General features: G+C 37.6%; 1 long non-coding RNA gene across 2 annotated transcripts in view; it reads right to left on the bottom strand.

Moving 5' to 3' along the window:
• Nucleotides 1-20760, bottom strand: part of LOC147574989 (uncharacterized) — a 70497-nt gene that overhangs the window by 26531 nt on the left and 23206 nt on the right. For both annotated transcript variants that reach the window (XR_015242946.1, XR_015242947.1), the window contains exon 4: nt 18802-18935. This is a non-coding gene — a long non-coding RNA (uncharacterized LOC147574989). The remainder of the gene's footprint in view (nt 1-18801; nt 18936-20760) is intronic.

Genomic DNA, 20760 nt, shown 5'->3' with positions numbered 1-20760 from the left:
GATCGTGACCTGGCTGAAGTCGGACGCTTAACCAACTGCGCCACCCAGGCGCCCCAAATGCATTATTTTAAAAAATTAAGTGAATAGAATGTAAAGAAGGGGAAGCAGAATGTGTAGAACTCCTGAGAATTTTGTCCTAAAGTAGAGCTGAGAGGTAGGGTTAATAAACATTTTGTGTTTAGGACAGCAGGTTTACTTGCATGCAAATGGAAATGCTACAGAGGTAGAGATTGATTTTGTAGGAAGAAGGATACCTGAAAAAGAAAATCCATTGTGTGGTCAAGAAAAAATGGGATTTGGATCACAACAGAAGAAACTAGTCTTAGATAGGAGGAAAGTCATTTCTTCCACCATAACCAGTGGATTAAAGATGAGTGCACGGAGCACCTAAATATGTAAAGCATGTTTTAATAGACCTAATGAGAGAAAGAAAGAGTAATAAAATAGTAGGAGAATTCAATAACCCACTTCACTTACATCAGTGGATAAATCATCCAGACTAAAAACAAAACAAAACAAAACAAAACAAAAAACACTGGCCTCAAAGAACACGTTAGACCAGATGAAACATAACATGTTATATAGCACATTTCACTCAAAAGCAACAGAACAAATGTTCAAGTGCACATGGAACATTTTCCAGGATCAATCATGTTAGGCTGCAAAATAAGTCTTAAATTTGAGAAGACTGAAATCATATTAAGCATCCTCTTCCAACTATACTGGTATGAAACCAAAAATCAATTACAGGAGAAAATAAGAAAATTCACAAATATGTGGAGATTAGACAGCATGCTACTGAACAACCAATGGGTCAATGAAGTCAGAAGAGAAAGCACGTTGGGACAAATGAAAATGGACTACAAACCAAAATTTACGGGATGAAGCGAAAGCAGTTCTAAGAGGAAAGTTCACAGTGCTAAAATGCTGACACCTCAAGAAACAAGCAAACAAATCTCAAGTTAACTTCACAGCTCAAGGAACTGGGAAAAGGACAAATGAAACCCAATGCCTAGGAATGAACTTAAAACCTGTATTCTGACAACAATAAAACAATTATTAAAGAAACTGAAGACTGTACAAATGGAAAAATATTTTTTTTAATTTTTTTAATGTTTATTTTTGAGACAGAGAGAGACAGAGCATGAACGGGGGAGGGTCAGAGAGAGGGAGACACAGAATCTGAAACAGGCTCCAGGCTCCGAGCTGCCAGCACAGAGCCCGATGTGGGGCTCGAACTCACAGACCGCGAGATCATGACCTGGGCTGAAGTCGGACGCTCAACCCACTGAGCCACCCAGGCGCCCCCAAATGGGAAAATATTCTATGCTCTTATATTGGAAGCATTAGTATTGTTTGACATGTCCATACTACCCAAAATCAATCTAGATCCAATGCAATCCCTATCAAAACACCAGTAGCATTTTTCACAGAACCAGAACAAATAAATCCTAAAATTTGGATGGAACCACAAAAGACTCTGTATAGTCAAAGCAATCTTAAAAACAAGAAAGCTGATGGTACCACCATCAGAGATTTCAACACATACTACAGACCTATAATAAAAGAGTGTGGAACGAGCACAAAAATAGACTCTTAGATCAGTGGAACAGAATACAGAGCCCAGAAATAAACCCACACTTACATGGTCAGTTAATCTATGACAAAGGGGACATAAATATACAATGAAGAAAAGACAGTCTCTTCAAAAAATAGTGCTGGGAAAACTGGACAGCTACATGCAAAAGAGCAAAACTAAATCACTTTTTGCACTGTACAAGAAAATAAACTCAAAATGGATTAAAAACCTAAATGTGAGAGCTGAAAGCATAAAACCAGAACACGGGCAGTAAATTTTTTTACATTGGCCATAGCAGCACAACATTTTTTCTAGATAGGTTTCCTCAAGCAAAGGATACAAAAGCAAAAATAAGCTATTAGGATTACACCAAATTTGGGATTATACAGCAAAGGTAACCAACAAAATGGAAAGGCAACCTACTAAATGGAAGAAGGCATTTGCAAATGATGTATCTGATAAGGGTTTAATATCTAAAATATAAAGAATTTATACAACGCCAAATATATGATTAAAAAATGGGCAGAGAATCTGAATAGATGTCTTTGGAAGGACGTTTGGCAATATACAGATGCCAACAGATACCTGAAAAGATGCTCAACACCACTCATCATCAGGGAAATACAAGCCAAAGCCACAACGAGATATCACCTCACACCTGTCAGAATGACTAGAATCAAAAAGACAAGAAATAACAAATGATGGCGAGGAGATGGAGAAAAATGAACCCTAATGCACTGTTGGTAGGAATGTAAACTGGTATAGCCACTATGGAAAACAGTATGGAAGTTCCTCAAAGGATTAAAAATAGAAATAGCATACAATCCAGTAAATCTACTACTGAATATTTGCCCCCCCTCCAAAAAAACACAATAATTTGAAAAGATATATGCACCTGTAAGGTTTATTGAAGATTGACAATAGCTGGGGTGCCTGGGTGGCTCAGTCGGTTAAGTGTCTGACTTTGGCTCCAGTCATGATCTCACAGTTCTTTAGTTCAAGTCCCGGATCAGGCTCTGTGCTGATGGTGTAGAGCCTGCTTGGGATTCTCTCTCTCTCCTTCTGTCTCTGCCCCTATGCCCCACTCATGCTCTCTCAAAATAAATTTTTTTAAATTTATTTATTTTTTTCAACGTTTATTTATTTTTGGGACAGAGAGAGACAGAGCATGAACGGGGGAGGGGCAGAGAGAGAGGGAGACACAGAATCCGAAACAGGCTCCAGGCTCTGAGCCATCAGCCCAGAGCCTGACACGGGGCTCGAACTCACGGACCGCGAGATCGTGACCTGGCTGAAGTCGGACGCTTAACAGACTGCGCCACCCAGGCGCCCCTCAAAATAAATTTTTAAAAGAGATTTACATTAGCCAAGACGTGGAAACAACCCAAATGTCCATCAATAGATAAATGGATGAAGGATATATATATATATATATATATGATATATATATCATATATATATATATATATATGATATATATATCATATATATATATATCTGCTATAAATAAATATATATCAGATATAAATAAAATATAAATATATATACAATTATATATGATATATGATATATATAATTGTATATATATTTATATTTTATTTATATAATACATAAATATATATACAATTATATATATGATATATATAATTGTATATATTTGTTTTATTTATATAATACATAAATATATTTAATTTCATATATATATGTGTGTGTGTGTGTATATATATATATATATATATATATATATATATATATATATAAAATCACACAATAGAATATTACCCAGCCATAAAAAAAGGAAATCTTGCCATTTGCAACATGGATGAGCCTAGAGGGTATTATATGCTAAGTGAAATATGTCTGAGAAAGACAAATACTGTATGATTTCACTTATATGTGAAATCTTTAAAAAAAAAAAAAAAAAAAAAAGCAGAAACAGATCCATAACGAGAGACAACTGGTGGTTGCCAGAAGGGAGAGAGTTGAGGGGATGCACCAAATGGGTAGAGGGAATGGGAAATACAGTCTTCCTGTTATGAAATGAATAAATCATGGGAATAAAACATACACATAGGGAATATGGTCAATGGTATTATAACAACACTGTATGGTGACAAATGGTAGCTACACTTGTGGTGAGCTCAGCATAACATATAGAGTTGTTGAACCACTATGTTGTACATTTGAAATTAATGTAACTGTGTGTCATCTATACTTCAATAAACAAATGCTTTGATGAAAGGAGGAAAAATGAAGCCTAAAGTTAGAAGGAATAACAAATATGAGAGCATAAACAAATGAAATGAAGACTACAAAGACAATAGAAAAGACTGATGAAACTAAGAACTAGTTCTTTGGAAATTGACAAACCTTTAGATGAACTCAAGGAAAAAAAAGAGAGAGAGAGAGGACTCACAAAAAGAAATGAAAGACGTTACAACTGATACCACAGAAATACAAAAGATCCTAAGTGGCTACTCTGAATAATTATACGCCAACATGTTAGACAATGTAGAAGAAATGGTTAAGTTCCTATAAACATATAACCTTGCAAGACTGAGTCATGAAGAAACAGAAAATCTGGACAGACTTATTGCTAGTAAGGAGTAATCAAAAATCTCCCAATGACAACAGCAACAACAAAAAACTACATGACTAGATGACTTCACCCGTGAATTTTATCAAACATTTGAAGAATACTAATCTTCTAAAACTTCCAAAAACATAGAAGATGAAGAAACACTTCCAAACTCATTTTATGAGGCCAGCATTACCTTGATGCCAAAACCAAGACAAGAACAAAAGAAATTACAGGCCAATATCCCTCACGAATATAGTTGCAGAAATCCTTAAAGTATCACCAAAATGAATTCAACAACACAATAAAAGGATCATATACCATGACCAGGTAGAATTTATTCCAGGGATGCAAGGATGGTTCAGCATCCAGAAAAGTCAATCAACATGATATACTACATTAACAAAATGAAGGAGAAAAATTTTATGATATCAATAGATGCCAGAAAGCATTTTACAAAATACATATTTATGATAAAAACTCTCAGAGTGGGTATAGAAGGAATACACCGCAGCATAGTAAAGGCCATATATGACAAGCCTGTGGCTAACATTATATGCAATGATGAAACGCTCAAAGCTTTTAGTTTAAGATCAGGAATAAGACAAAGATTGCCCACCGTCACCACTTCTATTCAACATGGTACTGAATGTCTGAGTCAAAGCAATTCGGTAAGAAATAGAAATAAAAGGTGCCCACATTTGAAAGGAAGTAAACTTCTTCCTTTCTATCACTACTTACAGATGACATGACATTATATATAGAAAACCTTAAAGATGCCACCAAAAAAATAACTGTTAGAACAATTCGGTAAAGTTACAGGATATAAAAAATGATATATAGATATCTTTGTTTCTATACAGTAATGAACTATCAGAAAGAGAAATTAAAAAACAACAACAAAAAAAAAACAGTCCCATTTACAACTGTATCAAAAAGAACAAAATACTAAGGAATAAATTTAACCAAGGAAGTTAAAGACACACATGCTGAAAACTATAAGACTTTGATGAAAAAAACTCAAGAGGACATAAATAAGTGGAAAGATAACTCTGTGCCCATGAATTGGAAAAATATTGTTAAAATATCTATACCACCCAAAGCAACCTACAGATTCAATGCAATCCTCATCAAAATTCCAGAGTCCTTTTTCACAGAAATAGAACAATCTTAAAATTTTTATGGACCCACAAAATAGCCAAAGCAATCCTGAGAAAGAACACCAAAGCTGGAGGCATCACACTTCCTGATTTCCAACTGTATGACAAACTTATAGTAAACAAAACAGTATGGTATTGACATTGAAAAACAGACACATAGACCAATGGAACAGACTAGTGCGCTCAGAAGTAAATCCATGAATAAAGACGCATGCAAATGTAGACAGGATTATGGGTTTAGGGATAGGAAGATAGAAAATCAAAACCATCAGATAGCCCTTCCAAGATGAAAGTAGGAGGAGAACAAGCAGGCAACTTTAAAGGACAAAGTATGAAACAGTCATCTTCAAGATGGGAAAGAACAGCATGACTTCTGGGCAGGGTTGAGTGCCCATGAGAAGCTTGTTAGGACTTCAAAACCCTGTTCTATAGTTTTCCAGCCATGTTCACCTCCTGCAGGGCAGGCGACTGGAGAGCAAGCAGGATAGGGTCTTAGGAGGTGAGTCCAATAGAGGGAGGAAGTAAATGAGTAAACAGCATTTTCAGAGGACTGACTACATTGATGCAGTGTTTTTACAAAAAAGGAAATAATTATGGCTGGATAATTAAGCAAAGCCAGGAAGAACCTGGTGGAGATGGAAAAAGTGATGGATTCTGGGGATCAGAGGTCTTGACAAGGTCGAAAGGTGGCAGTGGGAGTGACTGAGCAAGTAAATGGACACATGGGAGATGGTGGGTAGGGCAGGATTTTCGCAGTAATGCAGATTCCAGGGAAAACAAGGACTAAGTGAACATGAGAGGATACAGAGGTAGGATAGAAGAAGATGGTTGCAGCTCTTCAGGTCAAGGATCTGAGACAAAGGGATTAAACAGGTCACTGAGAAAGAAAATGAGAACAGGGATAAGAAGAGTAGGAGGTAAACCATCTTCACTGGATGAGGGAGTTGGGAGACAAGAGAGGGCAGCAATAAAGAGGGTAATAAGAAGTCGGTGTAATGATACGAATGAGTTTCAAAGGAGTGGGAGATTTTGCATCAAGCAGTTTATAAAGGACACTGGAGGGCAAGCACAAAATCCAATCACCTCCTGACTCTGGTATGTGGAATATAAAAGTTAGGGAGGAAGAACGCTTACAAAATTTCAGTTAAAGAAGGATAGTTGAGGATACAGAGAGGGCTTCTGATCTAGACCACAGAAGGTACTTTGAAAGGGATTGAGAGGGAGGGAGCAAGGGTAGGACAAGATTTGGTCAGATTAAGGGCATGGCTCCTAATCCTGGCAGTACATTAGAAGGTTTTAAAAGAGCTATAAGCAACTAGTTATGTACAAGGGAAACCCTGTGAGGATATCAGCTGATTCTTCAGCAGACACTTTGCAGGCCAGAAGGGAGTGGGGCATGCTATTTTCAAAGTGCTGAGGAAAAACCCTGCAGGCAAAATACCCTATCCAGCAAGGCTATCATTCAGAATAGAAGGAGAGATGAACTTGTTTGGGAAACTCTTTAAGTAATGCATGACCACTAAACCAGCCCTACGAGAAATGTTGAAGGGAATGCTTTGAGTGGAAGGGAGAAGTAGGAAGCACAGAAACAGTAAAAATAATCATACCTACAAAAATCAGTCAAGGGATTCACAAAAGAAAGGGGTGTAAAATATGACACCATATATCTAAGAACGTGGGGGGGAGGAGGAGGAGGAATAAGAAATGGGTTCAAACCTAAGTGACCATCAACTTAATACAGACTGCTATATGCATAAGATGCTGTATACAAACCTACTGGTGACCACAAATCAAAAACAAGTAATAGACAAAAAACAGAGAAAGGAATCCAAGCTTATCACTAAAGAAAGCCAGCAAACCATGAAAGAGAGCAAGAAAGAAACAGAGAAGAACTACAAAAACCATAAAGTAACAAAATGGTAATAAGTATATACTTATCAATAATTACTTTTAATGTAAATGTAAATTACTTTGAATGTAAATGCTGCAATCAAAAGAGATGGGGTGACGGAATGGATAAAAAAAGAAAACCCATCTATAGGCTGCCCACAGGACACCTAAAGACACATGCAGAGTGAAAGTGAAGGGATGGAAAAACACTTATGAAAATGGAAGTAAAAAGAAACCCAGGGTAGCAATACGTATAATTGGACAAAACAGACTTTAAAATGGAGAAGGACACTATAATCACAAAGGGAATGATCCAACAAGAAGACAGAACAACTATAAATATTTATGCATCTAACATGGAAGCACTCAAATATATAAAGCAGCTAACAGTAAACATAAAGGAAGTAACCAACAGTAATACAGTAATAGGCGACTTTAACAACCCACTTGCATCAATGGATAGGTTAACCACGCAGAAAAAGAAACAGTGGCTCTGAAGGATACATGGGACCAGATGGATCTAACAGATATTCAGAACATTCCATCCCAAAACAGCAGAATACACATTCTTTTCAAGTGCACATGGGATATTCTCCAAAATAGAACACGTATTAGGCCACCAAAGAAGTCTCAACAAATTTTACAAGATCAAAGTCCAACCACAATGCTATGAAACAAATAAGTCAGAAGAAAAAAATCTGGAAAGAGCACAAATACATGGATGTTAAATAGCATGCTACTAAACAATTAATGGACCAACCAAGAAATGAAAGAGGAAATAAATACATGGGGCAAAGAAAATAAAAACACAATGGTCCAAAAAGCTTTGGGATGCAGCAAAAAGTTCTAAGAGAGTAGTTTATAGCAATACAAGCCTATATCAAGAAGCAAGAAAAATCTCAAACAACCTAACATTATATCTAAAAGGAGCTAGAAAAAGAAGAATTAAAAAACCCAAAATGGACAAAAGAAAGGAAATAATAAAGATCAGAACAGAAATAAATAACATAAAAAAATAGATCAAGGAAACCAGGGGTTGGTTCTTTGAAAAGTTCAATGAAATTGATAAACCTTTAGCCAGACTCATAAAAAAGAACTCAGACAAAATCAGCAATGATAACACACTACCAACACCACAGAATACAAAGGATGATGAGAGGATATTGTGAAATATTATATGGCAACATTGGACAACATAGGAGAAGTGGATAAATTCCTAGCAACATATAACCTCCCAAAATTGAATCAAGAAGAAATAGAAAATCTGAACAGATCAATTACCATCAATGAAATTGAGTCAGTCATCAAAAAACTTCCAACAAACAAAAGTCCAGGACCAGACAGCTTCACAGGTGAATTCTACATTCAAATAAGCATTAATACCTATTCTCAAACTGTTCCAAAAAAATAATAATAATAAAATAAATAGAAAAAGAAGGAAAATTTCCAAATTTATTCTATGTGGCCACTATTACCCTGACACCAAAATATATAGATATAGACACTACAAAAAAGAACTGTAGCCAATCTCTGATTAACATAGAAGCAAAAATCCTCAACAAAATATTAGCAAACACAATCCAATAATACATTTGAAAAAAATCACTCAACATGATCAGGTGAAATTTATTCCTGGGATGCAAGGGTGGTTCAATTAGCAAATTAATCAATGTGATACATCACATCAACAAGAGAAAGGATAAAAATCATGATTAATAGATGCAGAAAAAGCATTGACAAAGCACAATATCCATTCATGATAAAAACTCTCAACAAAGTAGGTTTAGAGGGAACATTCTTCAACATAATAACATCCCTATATGAAAACCCACAGCTAACATCATACTCAAGGGTGAAAAACTGAGAGCTTTCCCCTAGGTCAGGAACAAGACAAAGATGTCAATTTTCACCACTTCTATTCACCATAGTACCAGAAGTCCTAGCCACAGCAATCAGACAAGAAATAAAAGACATCCAAATTGGTAAGGAAGAAGTAAAACCTTCACTATTTGCAGATGACATGATACGACATATAAAAAACCCTGAAGACTCTACCAAAACCTATCAAAACTGATAAATGAATTCAGTAAGGTCACAGGATACAAAAAACAAAAAAACAACATACAGAAATCCATTGCATTTGTATACACTAATAATGAAGTAGGAGAAAGAAAACAATCCCATTTATAATTGCACTAAAAAGAATAAAAAACCCTAGGAAGTAACTTAACCAAGGAGGTGATAGATCTGTACTCTGAACATTACAAAACATTGAAGAAACTGAAGACGATAAAAACAAATGGAAAGACATTCCATGCTCATGAATTGGAAAAATATTGTTAAAATGTCCACCCTACTGAAAGCAATCTATAGATTTAACGTAATCCCTACCAAAATACCAATAGCATTTTTCACAGAACTGGCATAATCCTAAAATTTGTATGGAACCACAAAAAGACTCCAAATAGCCAAAGCAATCTTTGAAAAGAACAAACTGGAAGTATTACAATCCTAGATTTTAAGATATAGTACAATGCTATAGTAACCCAAACAATATGGTAGTGGAACAAAATAGACACATATATCAATGTAACAGAATAGAGTCCAGTAACAAGCCTATGATTATACAATCTTTGACAAAGGAGGCAAGAATATGCAATGGGGAAAAGGCCATTTCTTCAACGAATTGTGTTGGGAAAATGCAAAAGAATGGCTACATGCAAAAGAATGAGATCGGACGACTTTCTTGTATCATACACAAAAACAAACTCAGAATGGATTAAAGACCTAAATGTGAGACCTGAAAGCATAAAACTCCTAGAAGAGAGCACAGGCAGTAATTTCTCTGATATCAGCTCTAACATTTTTCCAGGTAGGCCTCCTGAGGCAACGGAAACAAAAAGCAAAAATAAGTGACTGGGATTATATCAAAATAGAAAGTATCTGCACAGCAAAGGAAACAACAAGAAGATAACTTAGTGAATGGGAGACGATATTTACAGATGATATATCCAATAAAGAGCTAGTACCCAAAATATACAAAGAACTGATACAACTGAATACCAAAATAATCCAATTTAAAAGTGGACAGCAGACATGAACAGACATTTCTCCAAAGAGGACATACAGATGGGCCAACACGTGAAAGGATGTTCAACATCACTCATCATTGGGGAAATGTAAATCAAAACTACAATGGGATACTGTCTCACACCTGTCACAATGGCTAAAAATCAAAAACACAAGAAACAACAAACATTGGTGAGGATGCGAAGAAAAAGGAACCCTTGTGCACAGTTGATGGGAATGAAAACTGGTGCATCCACTCTGGAAAACAGTATGGAGGTTCCTCAAAAATTTTCAAATAGAACTAGTCCATGATCCAGCAATCACACTATTGGGTATTTACCCAAAGAACACAAAAACACTAGTTTGAAAAAGATATGTGCACCCCTATGTTTATAGCAGTATTATTTACAATAGCCAAAATATAAACTCAAGTGTCTACTGATAAATGGATAAAGGTGTGTATAAACACACACACACACACACACACACACACACACACATAAATATGGCATGTGTGTATATATATATGGCATATATATATATGTGGTATATTTATGTGTATATATATACACACATACAATGAAATATTACTTATACATAAAAAAGAATGAAATCTTACCATTTGCAATAACATGGATGGATCTAGAGAGTATAATGCTAAGTGTAATAACTCAGAGAAAGACAAATACCATATGATTTCACTCATGTGGAATTTAATAAACAAATAATTTCTTTGTTCAAATAAAAAAAAGACTCTTAACTGGAAAACAAACAGATGGTCACAAGAGGGAGGTTTTGGCGGGGGTGGATAATGGGTGAAGGGGATTAAGAGTACATCTATCATGATGGGCACTGAACACAGAAGTTTTGAATCACTATACTGTACATCTGAAATTAATCTAACATTGTATGTTAACTATACTGGAATTTTTAAAAATAAAATCAATTCTTCTTTAAAAAGTTCAGGGCACTCACAAAAAGATGTAAACTATAGCAACATATTATAAAACATGGGAGAGAGGGGAGTAAAAATGAAGTTCTTTTAGAATGTATTTGAATTTCAGTGACCATCAACCTAACATAGACTGCCAATTACATAGGATGTTATAGGTGAACCTCGTGGTAACTGCAAACCAAAGACATAGGATTCACAAAAAATAAAGAAAAAGAAAGCCACACCTAACACTAAAGAGAGTCATCAATCACAAGGAAAGAGAGCAAGAAGGAACAGAGAAGAACTATAGAAACAACCATAAAACAATGAACAAAATGAAGTATATACCTGTCAACGGTTACTTTAATTGTAAATGGTCTAAATGCTTTAATTGAAAGACAGAGTGATAGGATGGATTAAAAAAAAGACACCTGTATAAGCTGCCTACAAAAGACTCATTTCAGAACTAAAGACACATACAGACTGAAAGGAAGGAAAGGAAAAAGATGTTCCATGCAAATGAAAGGAAAAAAAATCTGGGGGAGCAATATTTATACCAGACAAAATAGACTTTAAAATAGAAACTGTAACAAGAAACAAAGAAGGGCATTACATAACGATAAGAGGATCAATCAAACAAGAAGGTAACATTTGTAAGTATCTAGGCACTCAACATTGGAACACCTAAATACATAAAGCAAATATTAGCAGACAAAGGGAGAAACTGACAGTAATACAATAGTTGCAGACTTTAACATCCCCCTTATATCAATAGATAGGTCATCCAGGCAAGGGAAAAAAAATAGGGAAACCATGTTTGAATGACATATTAGACCAGATGGACTTAACAGATATATACAAGACATTTTGCCTCACAACAATAGAATCATATTTTTCAAGGGCACATGGAACACTCTCTAGGATAGCTCACATTAGACTACAAAACAAGTCTCAATAAGTTTACCAAGATTGAAATATCATCAAGCATCTTTTCTGACCACAATGGTGTGAAACTAGAAATCAGCTACAAGAAAAAGAAATGGAAAAAACACAAACGTGTGGAGGCTAAACAAAATGCTACTAAACAATCAGTGGGGCAATGGAGAAATCAAAGAGGAGATCAACAACAACAACAACAACATATCTTGAGGCAGATGAAAATGAAAAAACAGTCCAAAAATCTTTGAAGGCATGGCGAAAGTTCTAAGAGTGAAATTTACGCTGATACAGGCCTATCTCAGAAATAAGAAAAATCTTCAAGCGATCTAACCTGACAGGTGGAAGAACGAGAACGAAGCCCAAAGTTAGTAGAAGGATATAGAGATCGAGCAAAAATAGATGACATAGAGACGCCCCTCCAAAAAAGAAGAGAGAAACTAAAAAGGTAAACGAAACTAAGAGCTTGGTCTTTGAAAAGGTAAAGAAAATTGACAAGCCTTTAGCCAGACTCATCAAGAGAGAAAGAACCCAAAATAATATCAGAAATGAAAGAGGAGCAACAACTGACACCATAGAAACACAAAAGGTTTATAACAGAGCATGAACAAGTATATGCCAACAAATTAGACAACCCAGAAAAAAGGGATAAATTCTTCCAAACATAATCTTTCCAAACTGAATCAGGAAGAAATAGAAAATCTGAACAGAGCAATTGCTAGTAACGAAATTGAATTGGTAATCAAAAACTCTCAACTGATGAAAGTCTAGGGCCAAATGGATTCACTGGTGAATTCTACTGAACATTTACAGAAGGGTTAATACTTATTCTTCCCAGACTATTCAAAAAAAAAAAAAAGCCACCAGAAGATGAAAGAAAATGCTCAGATACATTCTACGATGCCAGCATTACCCTGATTACAAAACCAAAGACCCTACAAAAAAAGGAAACTATAGGCCAATATCCCTGATGAACATGGATGCAAAAAATCTTCAACAAAATGTTAGCAAGCTACATTCAACAATACATTAAAAGAATCATTTACCATTATTAAGTGGGATTTATTCCAGAGATTCAAGGATGGCTCAATACCCACAAATTAATGTGGTACACAACATCAACAAAATGAAGGATAAAAATCCTATGATCAAGGGCACCTGGGTGGCTCAGTCAGTTGAGCGTTCGATTTCAGTTCAGGTCATGATCTTGCAGTTCGTGAGCTTAATCCCAGCATCAGGCTCCCTGCTGTCAGCACGGAGCTCATGTCAGATCCTCTGCCCCCCTCTGTTTGCCCCTCCCCCACTTGTGCCCTCTCAAAAATAAATATTAAAAAAAATTTTTTTACATTTATTTATTTTTGAGAGACAGAGAGAGACAGAGCACAAGTGGGGGAGGGGCAGAGAGAGAGGGAGACCCAGAATCCGAAGCAGCCTCCAGGCTCTGAGCTGTCAGCACAAAACTCAACATGGGGTCGAACTCACGGACCATGAGATCATGACCTGAGCCAAAGTTGGACACTCAACTGACTGAGCCACCCAGGCTCCCCACCGTTTTTCTAGATGGGTCTCCTCAGGCAAGGGAAACAAAAATGAAAATAAACTATTAGAACTACATCAAACTAAAACGCTTTTGCACATCAAAGGAAATCGTCAACAAAATGAAAAGGCAACATACTGAATGGGAGTAGATATTTGTAAATGATATATTCAAAACGGGAATGATATCCAAAATATATAAAGAATTTACCTAACACCAAAAAAAAAAAAAAAAAAAAAATCTGATTAAATAAGCAGATCATGTGAATAGGCATTTTCCCCCAAAGACATACAGATGGCCAAGGTATACAGTATCATTAATCATCTGGTAAATTCAAATCAAAACCATAGATCATCTTACACCTCTCAGAATGGCTAGTATCAAGAAGACAAGAAAGACAAACGGTGAGGATGTAGAGAAAAGGGACCCTCATGCACGTTTGGTGGAATGTAAATTGGTGCAGCCACTGTGGAAAACAGTAGGGCGGTTCCTCAAAAAATTAGAAATGCCCCACTGAAAGAAAGAAAGAAAGAAAGAAAGAAAGAAAGAAAGAAAGAAAGAAAGAAAGACCTTATGATCCAGTAGTTGCACCATGGGGTATTTACCAAAAATAAAAACAAAAACAAAAAACAAAAGACATTAATTTGAAAAGATACATGCACCCTATGTCTATTGTAACATTGTTTACAATAGCCAAGATATGGAAGCAACCCAGTGTCCATCAATAGATGAATCAAGATGTGGTGTATACAATGGATTATTACTCAGCCATAAAAAAAAAGAATGAGGTCTCGACATGAACCTGGAAGGTATTATGCTAAGTGAAATAAGTCAGACAAATGCTACAGGATTTCACTTATGTGTGGACTTGGGGAAAAAAAAATGAGCAAACAAAGCAGAAACAGACGCATAAATACAGAGAACTGATGGTTACTAGAGAGGAGGGTGGTGAAGGGATGCACAAAAGGGTTGAAAGTAAGGTACAGTCTTCCATTATGGGATAAATAAGTCATGGGGATTAAAGGTACAGCATAGGGGATACTGTCAATGTGTTATAATAGCATTGCCTGATGACAGATGGCAGCTACATTTGTGGTGAGCAGAGCATAACATATGGACTTGTTACATCACCATGTTGTATACCTGAAACTAAGGTAACATTGTGTGTCAACTAGATTTCAGTTTAAAAATAGCAAGACTAAAAAAAGAGCTCTAAAAAAAAAGTAATGCTAGAGTTCCATCCCCAATCCAGGATTTAACCAGATTTAGGTGTTGCCCAGATACCAGATTATCAGATGTGCAGCCAAAGTTTAGGGGTTGGCAATATGGCCAGGGAAAAATGGGAGACTGGTTGGAGCTTGGACTTTTGGCAGTGATTATGTCAACAGGGGTTTGAGGCATGACAAATTCATTCTCATCATCTTAGAATGAGATGGACAAAGGTCCAAATTGTTACAGGAGATCATTGTTTCCTCCCCCACACTTCAGAAGAATTTTAGGAGATAGACATTAACATCATGGTATTTCTTCTTCCCATTCATACAGCTCTATAGACTTTTCTTGCCCACTTTCAAACATAACTTTAAGCTAAGCTTGGTTGCTTTGTTACAGACCCAGTATACAGATGCTTCACAGCTTGAAGAATATATTGTTAGCTATGTATTATGTGTTAGAGTTAACCAACCTATATGTAAAGCTAACCTCTTTAATATTAGACTAGAAACTATTTTATAAAAGTTTCGGTAAGAGTATAATGTCATATAAGATTCTATTGTTCCCAGAGTGGATTATTAATGAATCTAGGAATAATAATGGTGAGCACTTTTCACTTATTACCAAATTCATGTCATAATAAAGATAAATACAGGATTTACAAAGCCACAGGATATAGAATGAGGTCATGAAAAGGCAAATATTCTGTTATATGCATATACTATAATATATAATATAGCACACAGCTCTAGAGTTGTTCATAACCTAGCAGAGGAAAAACAGGTCAAAACAACTAAACATATGACTTGAATGGGCCACTAAGGGCTGTGAAAGAGAATAATTATTCTGTCTAGGAAATCAGAAGTTCTTATAGCAGTGATGTTTTATCAAAGCCTAGAGGAAAGAAAGAACATCCAGGCATTCTAGAAGCAGCATGGTCTTAGTTGGCATGGCAGTGTCCTTGGGAAAGGCAAGGATCTAATAGCTAGAATTTGGAGCAGAGCAACTGGGAGAGATAAAGCTCCACAGGAAGGCTGGGGACCTTGACAGCCTTTGCGACGACATGGTCTCCAGGTCCTTGCTTCACAACACTCTATGTTAGGTCGAGGTACACAGAGAAAATATTTGAGCAGCTTACTGGGTTAAAGTAGACAGGATCTGGGGACATCTATATGTGCCTTAGCGAAGTGCTTATTTTAAGTCATGTTATACAAAAGCAGTTAGGAAGGGTAATACAGAATTTCTATACAGCTTCCCCCCAAAAACATGCTTTCTAATTTTTTAAAGCAAAACTTCAAGCTTGTTTCCATGAACATAACTTTATGTAAAAGATTTAATTGTGGGGCACCTGGCTGGTTCAGTTGGTTGAGCATCTGACTCTTGATTTAGGATCAGGTCATGATCTCACAGTTTGTGGGTTCGAGCCCTGTGTTGGACTCTGCACTCCCTCTCTCTCTGACCCTCCCATCCCCTCTCTCAAAGTAAATAAATGTTAATTTTTTTAACGTTTGTTTATTTTTGAAAGACAGAGAGAGACAGAGCATAAGTCGGGGAGGGACAGGGAGAGAGAGGGAGACACAGAATCTGAAGCAGGCTCCAGGCTCTGAGCTGCCAGCACAGAGCCTGATGTGGGGCCCGAACCCACAAATTGTGAGATCATGACCTGAGCCTACTGAGCCACCCAGGTACCCTTCAAAATAAATAAACTTTAATATCCAAAAAGATTTAATTGTGAAATACAGAGAATGTACAAAGCACATGTGCAAAGATAAGTGGAATCATTCACTGTTCTGCAATCTGCTTCTTATTCCTACCTTCATGTGTGTGAATGTCATTCATGTTAATATACATAGTTGGAATTCATTTGTTCTGACTATATAATCATCATAAGGCTACACTGTACTTTCTTTGTCCATTCCACTGTTAACGGACTAGGATTAGTCTCAGTCTTTGTTTACAGACAATGCTGTCATGGACAAGCCTCTTTAGGGCCTCGGTTTTGAGTTTGTGACTCAGCGATTTATAGAACAAGGCATCTTAAACATGAACGCATACATGAAATCACCTGCAGATCTTGCTAAGATGCCAGTTCTGATTTGGGAGGTCTGCAACTGGGCGGTTGCTTGCAACTGGGCAAGCTCTCTGGGCCAGTGCTGCTGATGCCTGGATCACACATGGAGTCGAGTTTGAATTTGCTTAAGCTTATCAGAGGCCAATTTCACTGGGTCCTTAACTTCACGTACTCATCACCGTAGTATTCCCAAGACCTTTAAATTCAAATTAAATCCAATTTAGTGGATGTGTAATCATTTTGACATTATTGTGCATTTCTGTGATTAATGAAGCATTTTCACCATGCTTACTGGCTACTCAGATCTTCTCTCATGAAGCACCTGTTCAAGTCTTTTCCTCTATTTTTCTATTGATGGTTAATCCTTATTGATTTTTCAACATACTTTGTTCATTCTGGACGCTAGCCTTTTATTGATTTTATGTCGCAAATATTTTTTAGCCTGTGACTCACCTTTTCACCCACTTTTTGGATTTTTTAAATAGCATATCATTTAACTTTTTTTTTTTTATCTCATTTCCAGAATTGAGAATGTCCCACATCCCTCTTATCTCTTTCTCCCATGACCACCATCATTCCTGACCTCTGGGGCCAAACGCAACGCTACTGAGCTCACTGTGCCCAGAAGTCACTGCCAGTCTTTGCCTCGCACTCAGAAACGGGATGCTTCCGGAATGATCGTCGGCTATGCAACAGCCATCTACGTGGGTCAGGCTTAGTGGCCCTTAGTTTCACTTCAAAGGAGCAGGCTCTCTCAAGAAACATTTTCCAGAAAATCTTTCTATATTATTCAGCGAATGGACCACAAAGCTACCTTTGTGCAGTGTTTGAGTAAACAGAAGTTCATAATTTTGATATTGTTGAAACCTCAAAGTCAGGCAAATGACGGCTTTTAAACACTTGGGAATATTTTTGTTTTGACAGGGTGTATATGCTACATACAATTCCTAGTCAAGCTTTTATAAGTTTTCTCCTATTATAGCTGGTAACCATCAGTTAAAAAAAACAAAACAGCAAACCTTGATCACATGAGTAGGTGATAAAAACTTTAAACAACTTACCAACCAGGGGCGCCTGGATGGCTCAGTCGGTTCAGTGTCCAGCTTCAGCTCAGGTCATAATCTCATGGCATGTGAGTTCAAGCCCCGAGTCAGGCTCTGTGCTGACAGCTTGGAGCCTGGAGCCTGCTTCAGATTCTGTGTCTCCCTCTCTCTCTGCCCCTCCCCTGCTCATGCTCTGTCTCTGTCTCTCTCTCTCTCTGTCAAAAATAAATAAACATTAAAAAAAAACTTAAACAACTTACCAACCAGCAACTGAAATGATGCTTACAAGAGACAACATTTCCTCCTTTTCTTTCATGGCCCGGTACAGTTTTAACACTTACAATGATAATGCTGATAGATTTTAAACCCAGTTTCATGTTCGTTATTTTAGAGAGAGAGCATGCATGGGTGGAGGAGAGAGGGAGAGAGGGAGGGGGGAGGGGGAGAGGGGGAGAGGGAGAGAATCTTAAGCAGGCTCCATACTCAGCACAGAGCCTAACACAGGGCTTGACCCTACGACACTTGGGTCATGACCAGGGCCGAAATCAAGAGTCGGACGCTTAACCAACTGAGCCACTCAGGCGCCCCTCACGTTTTTTAAATCAAATCTTTCAAAGTGACAATGCAATTTTCAGAATACATGTGCATTACTGGACAGTAGGACATGTGACTACTGGTCACCCCCTAACCACAGACAGGGCATATCAGTGACACTCAGATGAAAGAATCAAATACACGTGAAGACAGGGATGGGGGGGGTGGCTGCTATTTGCAGCTTGGCCTTCCACTCACCCTGGCTCGTATGACTCCTTCTTCCCCAACCAGCCATTATCTTGGGGTTGGGCCTCCGGGGCACCCGGGCCGTGTTCTCCTTCTGTATCTCGATGGGGACCTCATCTACAGTGGGCAGCAGAGAGCACAGGATCCTGGAGCAAAAAGCAAACGAAACTCAGCTCAAGCTCTCCTCCAAGGAGCTGTAGGAGCCTGCGGGCCCAGGAGCAGCCTGGTTACGGACAGGTCACTGTTTTGTGCCACACCTGTAACTGATTTGCCTTCTCTGGGATACGGGCTGGGAAGCTTTGCTCTAGGAACAAGGAACCTTAGAATACGAAAGGCAGGGTAAGAAAGACCCAGGGAGGCAGTGAGTGATCAGAACGATTCTCCACTCTGGCTGCACAGTTTTATCTACTGGGTTTGCTCTAAACTATTCTGGTAGCGGGGGCCCCAGTCCCAGAGGGTCTAATTGCTATGAGCGAGGCACAGGCACCAGGAGATAGTTCTAAAGTTCTCCAGGTGATTGTAATGTGCAGCTAGTAACAGGAAGCACTACATTCACGTGTCCTGGATCAGGAGTATCATTGAGGAGTCTACGCAGGGAGAAACAGGTGTAGGTGATCTGAATTGTTACTGCAGGGTTAAAGAGGGGGTGTTGGTGTAGACCTGTAGATCAGTATCCCTTAGAGTGTGGTCTGGAGACTTCTAACAAATGCAGATTCTATATAAAGTAGAATTTCTGGGGTGGGACCCAGGAATCTGCATTTTAAATAAGCTCTCTCTAGGTGATTCTGAGAACACTGAAGTCTGGGAAGTGAGAATTTGGAGGCAGAATCTACAGGATTCTATTACCTACAGGGGTTAATAGATGAAAACACTGTAAGATTTCTCTGGAGTGTTAAATGCCCCAAGGAAATCTGTGCACACGGACATTCACCAACAGGCATGCATTTGAATGAGCCTGGCTGAAAAAGCCTATGTGGCCACCTTCAGAGAATTAACACGCTGCTGTCCGCGTAAGCCTCGGTTTTGAGTTTGTGACTCAGCAATCTGTAACTGTTTCAGCAGAGACATTTTGGGGGGTTGTGGGAGACGGGTGAAACTGTCGAGTGCAGGGAGTGGAAGAAGAAATGGGTAAGAGAAAAGAACATCAATTCTCCACGGTCCATTCTTCTCAGCTTGGAAGCGGTTGATTCTTGCAATACAAAGTATCATTCAGCGGTCCTGCTAGAGACACCTCTGATTGCTTTTCTTTCTGTTTCAAGTCCCCCTTCCTGAGGTTCTCACAAAATACTGCAGTTTGCAACAGTTGCACTGGGCAACCCAGGAACATTTTGCAATATTACAGAATTCATATTACTTTTGAATTTGTATGTAAACATGCAGGCCGGGGATGTAACCTGAAAATGTGACGCTAATTGTATTTCTTTATATTGGCAAGGAGGAGGGCACTGAATACTAGAGTGTGGCTTTATTGTTTATAAAAAAGTATTTAGGGGCACCTGGGTGGCGCAGTCGGTTAAGCATCCGACTTCAGCCAGGTCACGATCTCGCGGTCCGTGAGTTCGAGCCCCGCGTCAGGCTCTGGGCTGATGGCTCAGAGCCTGGAGCCTGTTTCCGATTCTGTGTCTCCCTCTCTCTCTGCCCCTCGCCCATTCATGCTCTGTCTCTCTCTGTCCCAAAAATAAATAAACGTTGAAAAAAAAAAAAATTAAAAAAAAAAAAAAAGTATTTAACGCAGTTTTTCACAAATTAAAAATGTTGGTTTTTGGAGTAATTTCTTTATATTTTTGTCCTTTAATTATTGAGGCAATTTTGAATATTTAGAGAAAGTAATTTTTGAAGACCTGAGACTGTTCTAAGTTTTTTTATTTTCCAACTTTTGATTTACATGTTTAGATTAAAATATGTTAAAAATTTGAGTGTTTGAAAACAACTATGTATTATTTTTTAAACCTTTAGGTCACCAAAATGAGT

This window comes from Puma concolor, chromosome D4 (genome assembly GCF_028749965.1).
Source record: "Puma concolor isolate L17-30 chromosome D4, mPumCon1.1.hap2, whole genome shotgun sequence".
NCBI lineage: Eukaryota > Metazoa > Chordata > Mammalia > Carnivora > Felidae > Puma > Puma concolor.
The sequence above is the reverse complement of the archived record's forward strand: the minus strand, read 5'-3'. Positions and strand labels throughout refer to the sequence as shown.